Below are 12,568 nucleotides of genomic sequence, written 5' to 3'. Positions count from 1 at the left end.
AGCCTCTTAAAGAACCCTTGGTCGGCCACCTTGAAAAGCCACTAGCAAAGGAGCAAAGCAAAAGAATGAAGAAGCCTCGTCAGTCAGAGTCCTGGGTGACAGCCACTCTGAATTTGGTTTAATCTTCCTTTTCTTTAATTTAATATAAAGATGTTTGCTATGTGTTCTTTGTTCTTGTTTACAACAATGTTAGCTTAATTTTATTTAAGCTAGGATGATTGCTTTGATTAAATAATATTTATTTGATTCAAGCTTATAATGTTTGTGCCTCAATCGATCATGTTTTCAATTAAAATCAAGTCTATATTTTGTTCATACGTGATTGAAATGCACCTGAATTAGCTGAGCGATCTTGACCAGACGATGGCTAATGGACACATAATTGAATTGTGCATGCTCAATTTAGATCCTGACCCGATTAAATTGGAGGTTTCATAACAACTCTAACCAAGCTCTGTTATATACATAGTTTTTAGATTTGTGTGATTAAATTGTTTCAAACTTGACAAGTCCCTGTTACCTCACACGAATGCTAAGAAACCCTTAGTAAATAAGGATCAGTAAAATGCGTATTTACTAAGTAAATGATTCCGAAAGGACCTAATATGATTTCCAAACTCATGAAAGATCAAGTTGCCATGGAATATTTTTCCAAATGTTATTAAGCATGTTGATAATAAATTGTGTTTAATTAAAGTAATTTTCCTAGTTTATTTATGTTATAATTATTGCAGATTGTGTTTAATTTTACTAAAATCTATTTCATTCATATAGTTTGCAAACTTAGGATAATTTGCATTAGGAATCATTGCATTTAGTTTAATATATTTCAATCACCACTTCTCAATTATATCGTGTTTTTCTTTACCAATTTGTTAATATAATTTTACAAATTAAGTGACTTAGCACAAATACAATCCTTGTAGAGATAATAACTCGATACTTACTTATTACTTGATAACGACTGTGTACACTTGCACAAACTTATGCGTTACAGATATCCCCTTCGCAATAATCAAAATCATCATCCACTTCTAATTATGTATTTTCAGCTACCCTTTCCAGGTCAGTAAGGTTTTTCACCATTAATCTCTCTTTCCAAGAAAAATTCGGTTTAGGAGTCAAATCCATCGCCTTGATTATGTTCAGTTCTGAGTTCTTATCCTTAAATTGTACCTTCTTAGTGATTTGGTCTTCTGTAGAACGTCCTTCATCCCCATCACCCTCACAGAGAGAACTTGCCAGTGGTAAGAATCTGAATATTCAGATAATGAAATTATTCATAATTAAGGCAATGAATTTTTTTATTGAAAAGGCAATGAAATTGTTCACTCAAAGTCAACAATTATTAAGCATTGACACCTGTAAACAACAAGCATACTTAATAGGAGTGTTTAAATTTGATACTTTTTAGCATTTACTTGTTGAAAAGGTATTACCCCGATTAAAAAAATATTCAATTTTTTGTTGTATTTACTTAATTAATCTAGTACTTTGAAATTTTATTTACTACGCATCATAATTATAAGGAATACTGATATATACATCTATATATATAGAAATATCCATATTCTTATTCAAATAGGAATTTAGCAATTGACTAAGCTAATTTTGTCACACCCCAAAATATAAGGGGTTAATTGCAAAAAAAAAACCAAGAAATTGAATAGGTTTGATGGTTAAGTAGTTTGTCCACTCCTTGGAGATCTTAGGTTCAAACCACTCCTCCCCCATTTCTTTTCTTTTTAATTTTAGCAAATTAGGATAAAAATCACACTAAAATATATATTATTACGAGTGAAAACTTAATAAGAAATATGCTTAGGCCTAATGGTTACATGCTTGCTTCTTTCCCTTGGATACCCATGTTCAAGCCACCCTAAAACCCTTTTCATTTCCATTTATTTTGGTAGAAAGGGCAAATTACCATGCATCCCCTTGAAGTTTGAAAACCCTAGGTATTTAGTCACTTTTTTCCTAATTACATTAGGATTTTTTTATTTTTTCATTCTAATTAGAATTATTTTTGCTTTTCCCAAACCAAAATCAATTTCTATTAAACCATTTATCTACTAGTTGTCAAATTCATCATCCATAGCCCGAATCTTTGTCAAAAGTTTAGTAAATATTCTCGTTTCAATTAGTAGAACTCATAAAAACTCAAGTAGCACCGATCCACACTAATTTTTAAATCTGATTATGTTATCTTGTGGTTCTTGCCAGATCTTTCCATTAATTCATCAAATCTTGGAATTAATTGCTAATTCAAGCAAAAAACATCATTTGAATGACCTGTTTTAGGTGCGTCAGATCAAACTTGTCTGTAAGGGACGGCGTTCGGGCTTCCGGTGAAATGTGTGCATTCTCTTACAAGTGAACCGGGGCAAACAGTGCCTAGGATTAGGGCCACACGATTTTTCACTCGGGCATATGCACCACACAGCCCCTTACACGGCCATGTACCTCTAAAACACTAGGCTAGTTTAAATCTCTCACGACCAAGATCCTCCTACACGACCTGCCACACAGTTGTGCCTCCCCTGTAACTTATTTTTGTGAATTCCATATGACTACAGTCTATTACACAGCCTGGTCACATGGTTATGTAACCCCTCCACACAACTTCAACCCTCTCACACGGCCTAGCCATACGGCCATGTGACCCTTTTCTTTAGAATTTTATAGTTTTTCCTATAATTTTATAATTTATTCAGTTTAATCCCTAAATAGTCCCCAAATTATTTTTAGAGATTTATTTTTTTCAATTGAATCTCTAAGAATATAAATATTGGAATGCATATTCTAATTAACCGAAATAGTATTGTATATATGTGTTAAGTGAATAATATATGCCTAATGCATCTGTACTACCATGGCATGTTGAACATGCCTTATATTATTGTAAAATCGAACACATGATAAACATATTTTTTGCTACTAAATTGATCCGTTAGAAGCATAGTAATTGCTACTGTAATGTTCTATTAAAAGCATGTTAAATGCCACCATATTAATCTATTTTGAATATATCTTATTGTATTACATGTGGTGGGACGATATGTAAGGAGGAAGTGTTGGTAGTTCATCTTATGCACCCACAACCATTAGTAGTGTTTTTTCCTTAACTGCAATTATTTTGTGCATCCACAATCTATTGGCAACTCTTACCTGCAGACATGTTGTGCATCCACAGCTAGTGGTAGATTTCATCTGCATTATTTTTTTATGTACCCACAACCATAGGTAGATTCCATCTGTGGTGTTTTTGTTGTGTATCAAGAACCATAGGAAAATTTCATCTACGATGTTTTTGCTGTGTCCACAACCATTAGCAATTTATCCACAAACCATTGGTGGTTAAAACCACAACCAAGTGTGTAAGTGGTTGGAGTTCAGGGGAACTCCTATTATGGTGTGTAGTCGTGGGGTAAGACCCTTTCTATTAAACAAAAATTTTATTGCATTCACAAAAGCATGTGCATACAATTCTAAGATTTTAAGATGTCATATATATACTGTTGAGTGATCTAAAATACCGATAATCTGAAATTACTATTGTGAGTTTTTCTATGTATTGTGTTTTTGTATGCTTAGTCATTTGCACTGATTTTATTGTAACGGAACTTACACTGAGCTTCATAACTCACTCCTTTTTCATTTCCTTCTCTACTGATAACCCACCAAGTTAGGACACGGACACGACATACAGAAGATCTTGGCTTGGTTTTATCTATTAAAATATTTTAGGCTTTTTATTTGATTATTTTATTATTCATATACTACATTATTTTATTTTGAATTGTAGCATGAGACATAAGATTTGGGCTTTTATATATATATAACTTACATGACATTTAATTTGAGTTTAGGATATCAGATTATGAATAGTAATTAGATATGCATGAACCTTGACTTTTATTAAAAACTAAATAAAATAACTCTTTCTGCTGCTAGGTTATATATTTCAAAAATTGTAAGATTGCATGGAGTACCATTCTATATCATCTTAGATCAAGATCCCCGTTTTACATCTCAATTCTGGAAAAAGCTTCACGAGGCACTGGGTACTCATTTGGATTTTAATACTGCCTTCTATCCACAAATTGACAGGCAATCCAAACAAGTTATTCATATATTGGACAATATGTTAAGAGGCTACATCATAAAATTTCGAGGTAGTTGGGAGGAACATTTGCCTCTAGCAGAATTTGCCTATAACAATAGCTCCCAATCGAGTATACAAATGGCACTCTATGAAGCTATGTATGGTCGAACAAGTCAAACACCACTGTGTTGGACCAAACTGGGTGAAAGGAAAATTTTGGGTCCAGAAGTGATACAGGAGTCCGAGGGGAAAATCAAATTGATTTAGGATAGAATAAAAGCAACTTTGGATAGGTAGGAGTCATATGCAGACTTAAAGAGGAAAGACATTGAGTACAGTGTCAGAGATCAAATCTTCCTAAAAGTGTCCCCATGGCAAAAAGTGTTGATGTTTGGGAAAAAAGGAAAATTAAATCCTAGGTTCATCGGACCTTATAGAATTCTTAAAAGATTTGGTCTAGTAGCGTACCAACTAGAATTACCTCCAGATTGGACCATATTCATGATGTATTCCACTTCTCTATGTTGAGACAATACTGATCTGACCCTTCTCATATCGTACCAATTGAAGAAATCGAGGTGTAACTGGATTTGTCCTTTGAAGAACCCGTACAAATTTTAGATCGTGACATAAAGATTTTGAGAAGGAAACGGATCCTACTTCTCAAGGTTCTGTGGCAGAACTACGACACTGAGGAGACCACGTAGGAACTAGAAAATGTGTTATTATGTGTCGTGTTTCTGTATACTTAGTCATTTGCATTGGTTTTTTTATAATGGAACTCACACTGAGCTTTATAGCTCATTTCCTTCTCTACAGATAACCCATCTGGTTAGGACGCGAACACGACATCTATAGGGTTTTGGCTCAGTTTATTTATTAAAATATTTTAGGCTTTTTATATGATAATTCTATTATTCATAGACTATATTATTTTATTTTGAATTGTGGCATGAGACATAGGATTTGGGTTTATATATATATATCTTGCATGACATTTGATTTAAGTTTAGGACATCAGATTATGAATAGTAATTAAAAACTAAATTGAATATCCCTTTCCACTGCTAGGTTATAACTGAAATTTGGGTAATAAATAAATTAGGAATTAGCTAAGTTTCAAAAGAAATCACCATTACACGAAAAAATATAACTTAATCAATTTTTATTAATTCATGAGTTTTTATGAAAATTTAACTATGATAACTTATTAGGTCATTCCAATGACTAATGTAATCTTCCGAATTCGAGTCTAACGCCTAGGCTGGGTTAGGGAGGTTAAAAATTTTAAGCATTTAAATGAAAATTTAAATTACTATTAAGTTTGCAAATTTGAACAATATGTACATGTGGCAACTTTTAAACTATGCCACATTGGATTACTTTCCTAAATTGTAACTTTTATTACTGTAATGTATATATAAATATATAAATGATAACTTGTCATTCGAATATGAGTAAAATTTTCACCTACAAAGAACGATTATGTTAATATTTTATTGTTTTTAGTATAATATTTCACAACACAATGTTAAACAACATTCACAATTATGATTATTAAAATTAATTAACAAGAAAACTATGGAATATAAAATAATAATGAATAAACATCTCAAATAATAAAAATCACATCTTTTATGATAATGGAAACAAAGCTTATTAAATAATTCTACAATATTATTTTTCCAGTAATTTTTTAGATATCATCTTGAATGAAATTGCCTTACTAATGCATATATTTATAGTGTTAAACATTAGTTTTAATTTATATATAATTGTAAAATAGCCAAGAGTGCTTTTCTTAAGTGTCCTAGAGAAAACAGTAACTACTGTGGTTTGGGATGGAGAAAAGTAGTGGCGTAGAGAGTTTGGGAGGAGACGAGATCTCCCTTCTGACAGAAGAGCTCGTCCAATTATCGGTCAAAAGCTCAGTGGTTGTACCAAGTGAGAAACCAACTTTGTTATGTACGGTATGGATAGGAAAATCTTACAATCCGGATAGTTTTAGGGCACAAATGAAAAGTATCCGGAATACTAGGAAAAAAATTGAGATTCAACTGGTAGGGCAAAATCTATTTTTGGTTGTGTTTGAAACTGAAGAAGATCTAGAGACAGTTATAAAGGGTCAACCATGGCTATTTATGAAGCAACTTATACTCTTCAACCGGTTGGTTAAACCGGTGGAAAAAAGTCAAATTCGGCTTATTTCTTCACCATATTGGATCAAGATTGGATCGTATTTACCAAAATTTGACAAAAAAATTTCCTGAAAGCCATAGTAGTTACTTTTGGAGGAGTAATTAGATCTGAAAGGAGAATTTTGTCATCTTAGAGTCCAATTGGATGTGCAGAAACGTCTACGTAGGAGAATTTTCGTCTCAGAAGGTATTCAAAGGAAATCGTGTATTTCCTTTAAATATGAGAATTTGGTGACTTTCTTCTTTGTATGTAGACGAATGGGGTATGGGTTCAAGGACTGTATCGAGTTAAAACCTGCAAAAAAGAACAAACTTGGAGATGATTTACCATATTCATTAGCACTAAAAGCTTAACTAAATTTAATTGGGAAAGAAAATTTAAAATTTAGCTCCCTCTCAAAAAAGATGATGCCCCAATGTTCCTACACAGGCGACACTGGGATGCTTTCTGGGATAAATAAAAAAGCTAAATGATTGGAATGCTATGGCTTAGAGTCTGTAAGATAATTTACAACTAAAAGGAAAAGAGGAGGCAAAGAAGACGTAGATAGATTTAAAATAAAAAATCTTAATGTACGACACTAGGCAGTCGGGGATGTTTACAGCACCAAAATCAAGGTATGAGGATGGAATGTTCAAATGTCATAATGAAGGTGATATACAAGAGGAAGGGTCTATTATGGAGAACATTAAGAGATTGAACGGGATAGACAGTATACTGGAAGACAAATCTAAATCAGTTAAGAAGACAAGCTGGAAAAGAATTAGATCGGGGGTAATGATGAATCAAGTTGAGGAAGAAAGCATAATGAGAAAGAGGAAATAAGCAAAAATAGAAACTGATGAGCGAAGTATGATGAATTCTCGTGAAGACGGATATAAAAGGACAAAACGCGAGAATAAAGATGTACATGTAGTAACTCCTTTAGATTCGGCGTTGGAAAACTCAGAACAATTTTGTGTTCCCAATCAATATGGATCGGAGACTGCCAAAAGGCAAGCTGACCGGACGCAATGAAAATTATATCTTGGAATGTTCGTGGACTGGAGAGTCTACGGGCTGTACATAGGCTTTGGTATTTGCTGAAGCAACACAATCCCCAGATGGTCTTCTTTATGGAGACAAAAATTGATAAGAAACGTATAGAAAAAGTCAGAAGGAGATGCAATTTTGTGAATGGAATTGATTTGGGAGCGAAAGGTTTACGTGATGGGCTATGCTTGGCATGGAAAGGGGAAGTTACTGTTAAGTTAAGGAGTTTCTCCAAAAGCCACATTGATGCTTTGATTAAGGAGGATAATGTTACTGAGGAATAGAGATTTACAGGGTTTTATGGTGTACCTTGTGTAAGTAATAAGAATGTTTCTTTGAATTTATTAAGAAAACTAGGTCAGGATAAAGACTATCCTTGGTTGGTAAATGGCGACTTCAACGAAATCATGTATTCATTTGAAAAGACTAGAGGAATACCGAGGGAGGAGAGAAGAATGGAGGCATTCTGTGATGTTCTTGAAGAATGCCAATTAGTGGATGTAAGGTATACTGGGGTATGTATTACATTAAAGAGAGGGAACTTGCCAGAAACAAACATCATGGAGAGATTAGACAGGGGAGTTGCGAATGAAAAATAGTTACATCTTTTTCCAAAAGGCAGTATCTGACATTTACCACACTCGATATCGAACCACTGCCTCCTCCTAAATACATATAATGCAAGAATTTGTATGGGGATCCCAATGTTTAAATTTGAGGCGTGGTGGACTATGGAAGAATCTATTGAATAAGAAATTAAGAACTCTTGGGAGTCCTCAACTGGTATGCTCATTGAAAAACTAGAAAGGTTGCAATTCAGACTGAAGAGGTGGGCAAGTATAATTAAGAAAGGTTGGGAAGGTTTAAAATGGAAACTTACTAAGGAGTTAGAAATTTTTTTAGAGAAAAAGAGGGGTGAAGACACAATGGCAACGCTAATTGATACAAAAATTGAACTTAATTTGGAGATTGATAAAGATGAGATGTTTTGGGAACAAACGGCACGGGCCAATTGGCTTCAACTAGGGGACAAGAATTCAACCTTCTTTCATAAACATGCCTTATTTCGTGGATAGATAAACACAACAAATAGGCTGGAATTAGATGAAGGAAAGGAGATCTGCGACGAAGATGAGATTAGTGAGGCTACCACTATGTTTTTTCAGAAGTTATTTTCGTCTAATGAGATTGGGAATTTATCCCATCTACTAGCGGGTATCGACTCTAGTATCTCCTCTGATATCAATACAACTTTATTATCAACATACACGACAGAAGAGGTTTATTCAGCTTTAAAAAGAATGGGTCCTATTAAAGCACCAGGAACAGATGGTTTTCCGGCATTATTCTTTTAGAGATATTGGCACATTGTAGGTAAAGATGTCAGAATTTTGATTGATGGTAATGGTTTTGACTCTATAAATTTGACAAATATTGTGCTTATTCCAAAAATCCTGAAGCCTACAAGTCTTGTTAATTTTAGACCTTTTAGTTTGTGTACTATCATTTATAAAATTGTGGAGAAAACAATACCAAATCGTCTTTAGGGAGTTATTGGGAAATGTATTGACAGTGCTCAAAGTGCTTTCGTTCTCGGAAGATTAATTTTTGAAAATGTGCTATTAGCCTATAAGATTTTACACACTTTTCGCTAGAAACTTACCTGAAAGAAAGGATATATGGCAGTAAAGCTCAATATGAGCAAAGCTTATGATAGAGTTGAGTGGAGCTTTCTAAAGGAAGTAATGCTACGAATGGGCTTTGCAGCAAAATTGGTGGCACTAATTATAAAATGTATTTCCACGGTTTCTTACGCAGTAAAAATTAATGGGAAAAGCGGAAACATTTTCAAGCCTACAAGAGGGCCCCAACAAGGCAACCCACTTAGTCCTTTTCTTTTTCTACTATGTAGTGAGGACTTTCATCTTTAATGAGACTGGCTATGCGAGAGGGATTGTTAAAAGGAGCAAAAGCTAGCAGAAATGCACCAAAGATATCACACTTACTCTTCGCGGATGATTGTATCCTATTTGGTGAAGCAACAAATAAAATAGCGTTGATTTTGAAAGAAATTATGATGGAATACGAACAATATTCAGGCCAATGTGTGAATTTTAACAAATCAACTATCTTCTACAATTTAAATACAAAAGAGAAGGAAAAAAAAGGAAGAATATCAACTTTGTAGGGTGTGAGAAGTTCAACGAACCCAAAAAATATTTGGGACTCCCAAATGTGGTGGGCAGATGAAAGAAAGAATCCTTTCAAAATCTTATGGATAGGGTATATTTTCGAATCGAAGGATGGAGTACAACACTACTATCATAATGGGGTAAGGAGATCTTCATAAAATCAGTGCTCCATGTAATACCAACTTATGCTATGTCATGCTTTCTACTTTTGAAATCCTTATGTGGGAATTAGAAAACATTTTAGCTAAATTTTTATGGCAAAAAGGACATGAGAAGAGGGGAATACACTGGTGCCAGTGGAAGCATATGTGTCGTTCAAAAGATGAAGGGGGAATAGGTTTCAGAAGTATGGTCAGTTTAATATTTCCTTACTGGAAAAACAAGACTGGCGGATTATTAACAACCCAAATTCTCTATTTGCACGAGTGCTTAAAGCAAAGTATTTCCCAAATAATGACTTCATTAACTCGCGATTGGGGAATACAATACATGGAGAAGTATTTGGGCGACGAATGGTATTTTGGCAAAAGGGCTTTGCTGGAGTGTGGGTACAGGTATGAATGTTACAACTAATAATGATGCTTGGATTCCAAATGCAGAAACTTTCAAATTATCTTCTCTTGTTCATAATATGAAAGATTCTAAAGTTGTCGAGTTAATTGACACAAATAATCAAATATGGAAACGAAAGTTGATTGTTAATACCTTTTTGGAGGGAGATGCTGAGAAGATACTCCGTATCTCGCTGGCACAAAAACCACACGATGATTTTCTCATATGGAATGGTGAGCCTTCAGCAAATTTTTGGTTCGTAACGCGTATAAACTATTACAAAATTCATGTGCTAATCCTAGAGCTTATGCTTTACAAACCAACTATAGAAACTTCTACAAAAAAAACTCAGGCATCAAAATCTCGCTACTAAAATAAAAATTAGAATCTAGAAGGTATCATGGAACTACTTGCCTACACTAGTCAACATGCATCATGGGAAACTAGTCACTAATACAACCTGTCCCTAATATGGAAGAGGGGTTGAAACAAGTGATCATCTGTTCCGCGAATGCCCTATTTTAGTTGAAGTCTAGAAGCATTATTATTCTCGAATACTCTTATTGATACTACTATGGATTTTACACAATGGCTTACCTAGGTTTTTTATGAGTGTCCCCCCACCACTGTCGAATATTCTGTTTTGCGCTCTGGGCCATTTGGGGAGATAGAAATGCTAGAATCCATGAGAGGAAAATTAGCACTAGTTAGGAAATAGCAAGATTTGTTAATAATTACATAATTGAGTTAAACGGGATCGAAAAAAATCCTCAAAACTGCAGGAGCTGAGAGAATGGAGTCACCCACCTGGTTCTATTGTTAAGATCAATTTTGACGGTGCATATGATGGGTGTCACTAAAAATTAGCCTCGGGTTTTGTGGTCAGAAACGTTGAGGGGATCTTTTTTTATCCTGCTCAGAGACCCATAAAGACGTGGCCTCCATTTTCGCTGATGAAGTACTTGCATGCCGTAAAGCAGTCTAAATAGGCATTGAAATGCAGTGGCCGGAAATCATTACTGAAGGAGACTTATTAGCCATCATCAAGAAGTGTTAATAAAAAAGTCAAGACAGATCACAAGTAGGAGCATATATAAATGATATTCAACAGATAAAAGTTGGATTCAATAATATTGTGTTCAAACATACTCCGAGATCAGCAAATGGTTTAGCCCATATACTAGCAACAGAATATTTAAAAAAGAGTGGGGAGTTTTACCTACTAAAGAACGTCCCTAGGTATGCCGAAAAACAAAAGAATGCTGACTGGATGCGAGAACCAGACTGAAATTGACCGGAGAAGGGGAAAGAAGAAAGGAAAGTTTCACATAGCATATCAACAGGTTTTTGAAGAACAAGCTTTCCTGAGAATTGATACCGTCAAAAAGGAAATGATGTCTTTTGGATAGGACGGGCAATTCAAAGAATTTTGATTAGGTAATTTTTGGTGCTTTCACGTTTCTAGATTGTTCTGTTTTTTGTTTTATGCTAAATTTTCTTAGGCCTTTTTTTTGGGCCAAATTTCGTTGTTTTTCTATTTCTTTCTATTTTTTTGGACTTTTTCTTTGTTATGTCATCTGTTTAAATAGAGAATAATAAAGTCCAGTCTGAAATTTTAGTCAAAAAATTTATATATAATTGTACCATAAATTAAGTGATAATTAATTTAAAATAATAATTGTAATAAATATGAATCCAAAGGTTAAATACGTGATAATGATTGTCACATTGATAATAAAAATATTATAAATATAAGAAACATAGATAATACAAAATACTAATTCTTAATCGATTCTATTTATTGGGTTGGGATTTGTGTTGAGTTGAACTAATTTGATTAGATACAATTAGTATTTATAAAAATAATAATATTTAATTTAATTATAAAATATATTTATGTTATTTTGAATTTTGATATATAATTAAGAATAAATAAATTTATACATTATCAATTAGATTACCGTTATATTGATATAATATTGATATATATAATATTAATCTCACACACATTTAATTTTTATTAATTATAAAAAATTGGTTTAACATTTTATATATAAATTAACTTCATTTAATTAAAAATTATATTTTTATTATTTTTAATTTGTCCAATTATACTCAATGATTTTATAGATTTATAATTTTATTAATTAATAATATATTATGTTATTTTTATTTAGAACTTTTAAAAGATATGATCAAATTAATTAATTTCACTCTAAGATACTATCATATTAATTAATATTATTTTTATTATTATCACATAATAATACTAATAAATTATTTTTGATGTCAATTTAGTAAATATAATTAACAATAAAAGGTATTCTTTTCAGTTCAAAAGTTTTTCCAAATTCATGTTTTTATATATACTAGTTTCTAATGGCACAAGTGTTACATGTAATTTTATGCGTTTAACTTTCTATTTAGTTTTTAAATAATATATTTTAGTTATTATAATTAATTTTAATCCATTATTCGAATTTTTAAA

At 32.9% G+C, this 12,568-nt stretch overlaps 1 non-coding gene across 2 annotated transcripts; it reads right to left on the bottom strand.

Annotated features, from left to right (window-relative positions):
- Positions 1–920: 920 nt before the first annotated feature.
- LOC105772755 (uncharacterized) lies at positions 921–11,536 on the bottom strand. Of its 2 annotated transcripts, none has more exons than XR_008196939.1 (4): positions 11,300–11,536; positions 10,888–11,109; positions 10,234–10,756; positions 921–1,255 (listed from the first exon to the last, which is right to left on the bottom strand). It is a non-coding gene; the product is annotated as an uncharacterized LOC105772755 (transcript). The 2 variants fall into 2 exon arrangements; XR_008196938.1 differs by lacking the exon at positions 921–1,255 and adding an exon at positions 5,814–6,598.
- Between the last annotated feature and the right edge of the window lie 1,032 nt (positions 11,537–12,568).

The sequence above is a fragment of the Gossypium raimondii genome, chromosome 6, assembly GCF_025698545.1.
Source record: "Gossypium raimondii isolate GPD5lz chromosome 6, ASM2569854v1, whole genome shotgun sequence".
Taxonomy (NCBI): domain Eukaryota; kingdom Viridiplantae; phylum Streptophyta; class Magnoliopsida; order Malvales; family Malvaceae; genus Gossypium; species Gossypium raimondii.
This window is presented reverse-complemented; position numbering and strand designations above follow the sequence as displayed.